The sequence below is a fragment of the Scyliorhinus canicula genome, chromosome 3 (assembly GCF_902713615.1).
Source record: "Scyliorhinus canicula chromosome 3, sScyCan1.1, whole genome shotgun sequence".
Classification (NCBI taxonomy): domain Eukaryota; kingdom Metazoa; phylum Chordata; class Chondrichthyes; order Carcharhiniformes; family Scyliorhinidae; genus Scyliorhinus; species Scyliorhinus canicula.
Genome location: NC_052148.1, coordinates 110237568 through 110245758, shown reverse-complemented (window position 1 = coordinate 110245758; position 8191 = coordinate 110237568).

Below are 8191 nucleotides of genomic sequence, written 5' to 3'. Positions count from 1 at the left end.
CGATTCTATCGTTTTTTTGTCTTGCCCCGCTATGTGCTATTGAACATGAAGGCTATCGACCGTTGTTCAGTGAGGAGAGTGAACCTCCTGCTGGCCAGATAATGCCTGCAATGCCGCACAGCTTCAACGATAGCCTGGGCCTCTTTTTCGACGGATGTGTGCCGAATTTCAGAGGCATGAAAGGTGCAGGAAAAGAACGCCACGGGTCTGCCTGCCTAATTAAGGGTGGCGACAAGGGCGACATCTGATGTGTCGCTTTCAACTTGGAAGGGCAGCGTCTCGTTTACTGCATGCATCCCGGCCTTGGCTATGTCTGCTCTGATATGGGCGAAGGCGTGCTGTGCCTCGGCTGTGAGGGGAAATTCGGTGGACTGTATGAGTGGGCGGTCCTTGTCCGTATAGTTTGGGACCCACTGAGCGTAGTACAAAAATAACCCCAGACAGCGTTTGAGTGCCTTGGGGCATTGGGGGAGAGGGAGCTCCATGGGGGGGGGGGGCGCATGCGGTCGGGATCAGGCCCCGGAACTCCGTTCTGGACCACATACTTGAGGATGGCTAAGCGGGTCGTGCTGAACATACACTTCTCTTTATTATAAGTAAGGTTGAGAACAGTGGCAGTGCGGAGGAATTTAGCGAGGTTGGCATCATGGTCTTGCTGATCGTGGCCGCAGATGGTGGCGTTATCTAGGTACGGAAACGTGGCCTGCAAGCCGTACCGGTTGACCATTCGGTCCATCTCCCTTTGGAAGACCGAGACCTCGTTAGTGACGCCAAAGGGAACCCTCAGAAAGAGGTAGAGATGACCATCCGCCTCGAAGGCAGTGTATGGACGGTCCGATTTACGGATGGGGAGCTGGTGGTAGGCGGGTTTTAGGTCAATCGTTGAGAAGACCCGGTACTGCGCGATCTGATTGACCATATCAGATATGCGTGGGAGGGGGTACGCGTCGAGCTGCGTGTACCGATTGATGGTCTGGCTGTAGTCCATGACCATACTGTGTTTCTCCCCAGTTTTAACTACTACCACTTGGGCTCTCCAGGGGCTGTTGCTGGCCTCGATGATACCCTGCCAAAGCAGCCGCTGGACTTCGGACCTGATGAAGGCCGTTGCTCCTGGTGGCAACGGGTTTGCATTCCGAAGTTAGATTGGCAAAGAGGGAGGGGGAGTCGGCCTTTAGGGTCGCAAGGCCGCAAAGGGTGAGTGGTGGTAGGGGCCCGCTGAATTTGAGAGTGAGGCTCTGGAGATTGCACTGAAAATCCAGGCCCAGCAATAGTGCAGCGCAGAGATTACAAAGGACGTAGAGACGGAAACCACTGAATTCTATGCCCTGGATTGTGAGAGTGACCGTGCAGAACCCTGAGATCAGGACAGAATGGCATTCGGAGGCCAGGGAGATCCATTGATTGGCGGGGTGGACCGCGAGGGAGCAGCACCTTACCGTATCTGGGTATATGAAACTTTTGGTGCTCCCGGAGTCCAGCGGACAAGAGGTCACGTGGCCGTTGATTTTTACCGTTGTCGAAGCGGTGGCCAGGCTGTGTGGACGAGACTGGTCCAGCGTCATCGAGGCGAGCTGTGGGTGATAGTCAGAGGTTTCAGACGGAGAGCGTTGGGGGCCCAGGTCGTGGGATGTCGTTGGCATTCCTGCCCCGTGGGAAAGACAAGTTGTCGGCGTCCGGAGGTCCTGCGGGGAACAAAATGGCGGCGCCCATGGGGCGACATTGCTGGGGCGGGACAAGATGACAGCGCCCATGGGCCGCACATTAGCGGAGCTGGACAAGATGGCAGTGCCCATGGGTCGCACTTGGACTGAGGGGAAGGAGATGGCGGCACGTGGCCCCGGGAGGTGAAGATAGCAGCGCCCATTGTGCGTTTGTCAGGGGGGAGGGGGTGATAGCTGTGACTGCGCAGGCCTGGCACACTGCGGCAAAGTGGCCCTTTTTGTTACAAGACTTGCAAGTGGCGGCGCGGGCCGGGCAGCGTTGGCGGGGGTGCTTCTGCTGGCTGCCGAAGTAGCAGCGGGGACTCTGGGGTGCACGGATTGGCGTGTGGCGCAGGTGTATTGGCTAGGCAGGGACCCAGCTGGGGGGTTCATTTGCGGGGTCCAGGAGGGATAGGAGGGGTGGGCCGTGCGGCGTGAAGGGTAGGCCTGAACATTATGGGAGGCGACCGTCATGGAGAGCGCTAATGTTTTTGTCTCTGCTAGGTCGAGCGTGGTCCCTTCCAGCAGTTATTGTCGGATGAGGTCCGACCCAATCCCCGTTACGAACGCATCGTGCATGAGGAGATTAGAATGTTCGGTGGCCGTAACGGCCTGACAGTCACAGTCCCGGACGAGTGGGATTAGGGCCCACCAGAAGTCTTTGATGGACTCACCAGGGAGTTGAGAGCGAGTGGCGAGTACGTGCCTGGCGAAGAGTGTGTTCGCTTTCTGCGTGTAGTTCTCTTTGAGGAGTGCCATGGCTTCCGCGTAAGTCGGGGCGTCCTGGATCAGCAGGAACATGCTTGAGCTCAACCTAGAGTACAGGACCTGTATCTTCTGAGCCTCCGTCAGCGTGGGAGTCGCTGAGTTGATGTAAGCCTCGAAGCAAGCTAGCCAGTGATTAAAGTCTTTTCTGGTGTCGGGCGAGTGCGGATCCAGCTGCAGGTGATCTGGTTTGATTCGGATATCCACTTGGTGAAAATCTGACTGCAATAAATTGATGCACGATCAATTGCACAAAGACTAAGGTTGGGTACAACTGTGGCTTTATTGCAGTAAGATGCATGGCCTCCTGCTGCAGCTGGTGAAATGGCAGATCAATGGAGGACATGCATATTTATACTCCTCCTACTGGGCGGAGCCAGCCGGCAGGGGCTACCGGCGAACCTGTAATACAGGTCCTACCTTACATCCCCTAATACAGGTGTACAGTTGTTCACCACAGGGAGAAAATACAGTATACCTCACCCACTTACGAATGAGTGACCAGACGGAGATTCTTGGAGTTTTAAAAATGTCCTTTATTTCAAGCTGTAGCATGGTAGCTAGTCATCTATCATGTGGTCTGCCAGGTCCAAGAACAAAGAATCATCGCAACAATTACACCTTTCAGTGTCAGTTACAAGTAATTTGCATTCACCAATCAAAACTGTACACTCATTCGAAGATAATCAACATGCAATCGCAACTAATATTTTTAATTACTTCATCAGTGTCCTTCCATAGTATCTGACCAATTACAGGAAAATCAACGCTTGCACGTTTACAAGGCTTACAACGTTATAAATAAACACATGCCTATAGTCCTTGCGTGTCTGGCCACCAAGAAGTGAGTTATTGCCCCCATCTGGACACATTTATAGTCCTGAACTGTTATCTGGACAGTAGTGATATGTGGTTACTGCCCTCCTGTGTGTTATCATATGAGGCCCACTGTCCAATGTTATTGCAGCTGTGAGACTGAAAGGCTAGCAATCTCAAAGGAATATAGTTGCAGTCAATGATTTTTAACCCCTTCAGGAACTGGTGAAGAGAATCAAAACATATGACTAGATCTTTAAAAATGATTCCTTTTGGTACTCGGTTTTACCCAAACAGGCCAAATTAGCAGTTAAGAGCAGAGAACTAGGAGCAGGAATGGGCCATCTGGCCCCTCGAGCCTGCTCCGTCATTCAATAAGATCATGGCTGATCTATTTGTGGACTCAGCTCCACTTACCTGCCCTAAATCAAATAAACTCTGGGATTCCATAGACCGACTGGTCTCTAAAGGTGTCAATTATTTTTGAAATAATCCCTCTCATTAAATTTGTTCCTGTTAATTCTTGGTGATAAAAAGAGCTTGATTGAATTGCATCATTGCACCTGTCTCGGTGAGGCAACTTGGTCGTTAAATCTCGCAAGAGGCCTCTCGTGTGATTTACAATGCATAGAATGCCTCACGAGATCTTGCAAGACAACGTGATCTAGAGCTCACTGGGCAAGATCCAGATAAATATATATGTGAGCCATTAGAGTCAATTAAATATGTCTGTGCCTGATTCTCCCGAGGCCCAGGAACTAACGGCTGCACCTGGGAGACCTTGCCAAACGAGGCATAACAGCACTGGGGGGAGGGGAGATGTCTTCCAGGCCATTGGAAGCCCCCAGGTAGTCGGGCTCTGGGAAGAGTGGTACACAGGCACTCCTGCTGGCACCCAGGCACCGCCAGCCTTGTACCTTGGCACTGCCACCCAGGCACCCTAACAGTGCCACTCTGGCACTGTAAGGGTGTCCAGGTGGCATTGCAAGGCTGGAAGGGGTGCTGCGAAGGTGCCAGACTGAGTGCAAACGTGCCCAGGTGCCAGGTTGCCCATGTCAGGGATCGGGTCTGCGGTGCCCTGTTCTCAAGAGATGGGGTGAGCGGGGGCTCGAGGAGCCCTGAAGAGGTAAATTGGGGCTTTGGGGGGTGTCTGCAGGCCGTTGTGGGGTGTCCGAGTGGCATTGAGAGAGCGGGGTGGCATTTAAAAATGGCGCCCTGATCGCTTCCTGCACCGATGAGCTGAGCTCGTTAGTGCAGGAAGTGGGGTAAGTGCGGCCTAAGTGGAGAGTACCTGACTGAGGCACTCTTTCAAAAACATAGACAAGGACACAGGCATCCCCAAGAGAAAATGTATCAGTTTACTGGTCTCCTCTAGATGCTCCTTCGCTAGAATATATATATATATATCAATGCCAGATTGAAACATTCTATTGAATTGTACCCAATAAACCAATTGTTGTTTTGATTTCCTGTCTCTATACCCTACCTTAAATTACTTAATCCTATCCAGTTTGATTAATCCTGCTCGTTACTAGTCGATCACATTCATGAGCCTTGGAGAAATGTTGCAGTCTAATAAAATACCTTAATAACATTTATATTTGATTTCAGGCAGTAACATATTTTGATTGCTTGTACTTTGCCTCAAACAACATCATAATTTTTTAAAGGTACTTTGATAAATTACGGCACACTTTAGAATTAACCCAAATTCGGGAGGCACAGTGGTTAGCACTGCTGAGGGCCCGGGTTCGATCCCGGCACCGAGTCACTGTCTGTGTGGATTTTTGCACATTCTCCCCGTGTCTGCATGGGTTTCACCCCCACAACCCAAAGATATGCAGGTTAGGTGGACTGACCATGCTAAATTGCCCCTTAATTTGAAAAAAATAATTGGGTGCTCTAAATTTAAAACAAAAATCCCAAATTAAACAACAGTGTTGTTGGCTTTCAGATATCCATGAATGTTATTTTATCTCTTCTTCAAAAGAAACTTTGGGTGGGATTCTCCTGCACCAGGCGGGGCGGGGGTCCCGGCGGGACGGACTGCCGTGAACCACTCCGGCGTTGGCTAGGCCCGCCCCAGAGTGGTTGGCGCCCTGCCGGCCGGCGTTGAATGCCTTTGGTGCCGCGCCAGCCCGGGCCGAAGGGACTCCGCTGGCCGGCGCGGGTCTGCGCATGCGTGGGAGCGTCAGCGGCTGCTGACGTCATTCCCGTGCATGCGCAGGGGGGTTCACCTACGCGTCGGCCATCGCGGAGGCTTACACAGCCGGCACGTAGGAAAAGTGTGCCCCCACGGCACAGGCCCGCCCGCAGATCGGTGGGCCCCGATCGCGGGCCAGCCACCGTGGGGGCACCCCCTGGGGCCAGATCGGCCCGCGACCCCCCAGGACCCCAGAGCCCGCCCGCGCCGCTAGTTCCCGCCGGTAAGGGACCTCGTCCAATTTACGCCGACGGGACCTGCACAGAACGAGCGGGACTTCGGCCCATCGCGGGCCGGAGAATCGCCGGGGGTCCGCTGTGAGTGGCCGCGACCGGCGCGGCGCGATTCCCGACCCGCCAATTCTCCGGCGATTCTCCGACCCGGCAGGGGGTCAGAGAATCCCGCCCTTTGTTCTTTATATTCATGGAAACCACCTAAACTGTGTACGTGTATGTTTTATTTCATTGTCTTTTTAAAGTCCCTGTAAATGTCACTTTAAAAAAAAATCATTGTTTCATTATCCATCAAATATATTCCAATTTTAGTTTTGTCATGCCTTGTGGCGGAATGCCGAACATGGGGAATCATGGGTTTGAGCCGGGGAGGATGGATGCAATGTTTTGGGGATGGGAAGAGATGGTGATTAAGGGAATTAAGGATTTGTTTCTGGCTGGGCAATTTGCGGGTTTGGAGGATTTGGGCGAGATGTTTGGGCTGCTGCGGGGCAAAGGCTTTAGGCATATGCAGGTGCGGAACTTTGGGAGGAAAGCCTTCCCGACCTTCCCGATAGCTCCTGCCTTCTCTTTGTTGGAGGTGGTACTGTTGGCAGGGTGCTTGGAGAGGGGGGTTGTTTCGGCAATTTACGAGTAAATTTTGGCGGAGGATGGGGTGTCCATGGAGGGCGTTAAGGTGAAGTGGAAGGAAGAGGTGGGGGCGGTGCTGGAGGAGAATTTGAGGTGTGAGGTGCAGCGGTGGCTAAATGCCTCGACTTTGTGCACGAGGTTGGGGCCTCTATAGCTGAAGGAAGTGTACAGGGCACACCCTACAAAGTCTAGGATGGGCCGGTTGTTCAAAGGGGGGAGAATGTCTGTGAGTGATGTGGGAGAAGACCCGCGAACCATGTTCATATGTTTTGGTCTGCCCAAAGCTGGAAAGGCTTTGGAGGACGGTATTCAGCACCATTTCAGGAGTTTTACATGTGGACGTGGAGCTATCGGGAAGGCTTTCCTCCCAGAGTTCCGCACTTGCATATGCCTAAAGCCTTTGCCCCGCAGCAGCCCAAACATCTCGCCCAAATCCTCCAAACTCGCAAATTGCCCAGCCAGAAACAAATCCTTCATTCCCTTAATCCCCATCTCTTCCCATCCCCAAAACATTGCATCCATCCTCCCCGGCTCAAACCCATGATTCCCCATGTTCGGCACCCCCCCCCCCCCCCCCCCCCCCCAGCTCCCAACCTAAAATCCCAAATCCCACCCCTAGAAGCCATATTCGGGGTGTCGGACCGGTCGGCGCTGTAGGTGGGAGTGGGGGAGATGTTTCACTCTTCGACTCTTCGCCTCACTGATTGCTCGTGGGCGGGTCTTGTTGGGGTGGAGGTCAACCTCTCCACCCTGTGCTTCATTGTGGTGGGGGGGACCTGCTGGAGTTTCTGACCCTGGAAAAGGTGAAGTTTTCTCTGAGGGGGCTTCAAGTGACGGGTTCTACAATTGTTGGGGTTTGTTCATCATCCATTTTCGGGAGTTGGTTACCGTTGACTATTGAGGGAGGGGTGGGATTTGGATGGAATGTTTTTTTTTGTAGGGCTGTTTTGTATTGTAAAGCTGTTGAAAATTTGGTGAATAAAAATACTTTAAAAAAAAAGTAACTTCTTTGCATTAGTTCTCGCCTAAAGTTGTGCACTCTTGTCACTTCTTGTCTTTGCACAGCTTGACTGGCAGTGGATCTTCATGCTCCAGAAAAATGATTTTAAAATCATTTAAAATTTTCCTGCCACTCCTTTCATACGAGATTACCAGTTGATGTCTGCCTCCAACCTTCAACTTTCATTCTGTCTTTTTGCGCTGCCAACCATAAAGCTCCAAAAATTTGCTTTGCCAGAAATCTCCTTCTCTTTCAAAAGCCTTTTTAAAATACTTCTCTGGGACTGACTTTTGACTCCTTTTTTATTGCTCAATGTCCAAATTATTTTAGAGCGCTCCAACATACTGGGCGGAATTCTTCCACCCTGCCTGCCCAGCGACCAGAGAACCCCGCCGAGGTCAATGGACTATTCCATTGTCCGCGTCTCACCCGTGGCGATCTTATGGCGGGCGGGACGGAAGTATCCAGCCCACTGTCTTTACAGCAAAATGTGCTAAAAACTGTGTTTGAAATCTGCCGACATGTTCATTTGTCGCAACCTTGTTCATGTTATGGTGCCACCTAATGGCGACAATACAGTCATATTGCATTCTGCAATATTTCAATCTCTGACTGATTGATTGTCTTTTAAGTAATCTGCTGGAACTACTTTCAGTCCTATTATTGACATAGCAGAACTCCCTCAGAAGTTTCACAAAAGAGCCCCTATCTCATTACTCCATGTTTACGATAAGATTTCAGTAACTTGGAAACAGCAAACGTTGCCTCAGCAACCCTGCTGCCAGTAAGGAATCTGCTAAACATGAAACCTGAAAGATCAAATTCGAATGGTCTCTGCAGT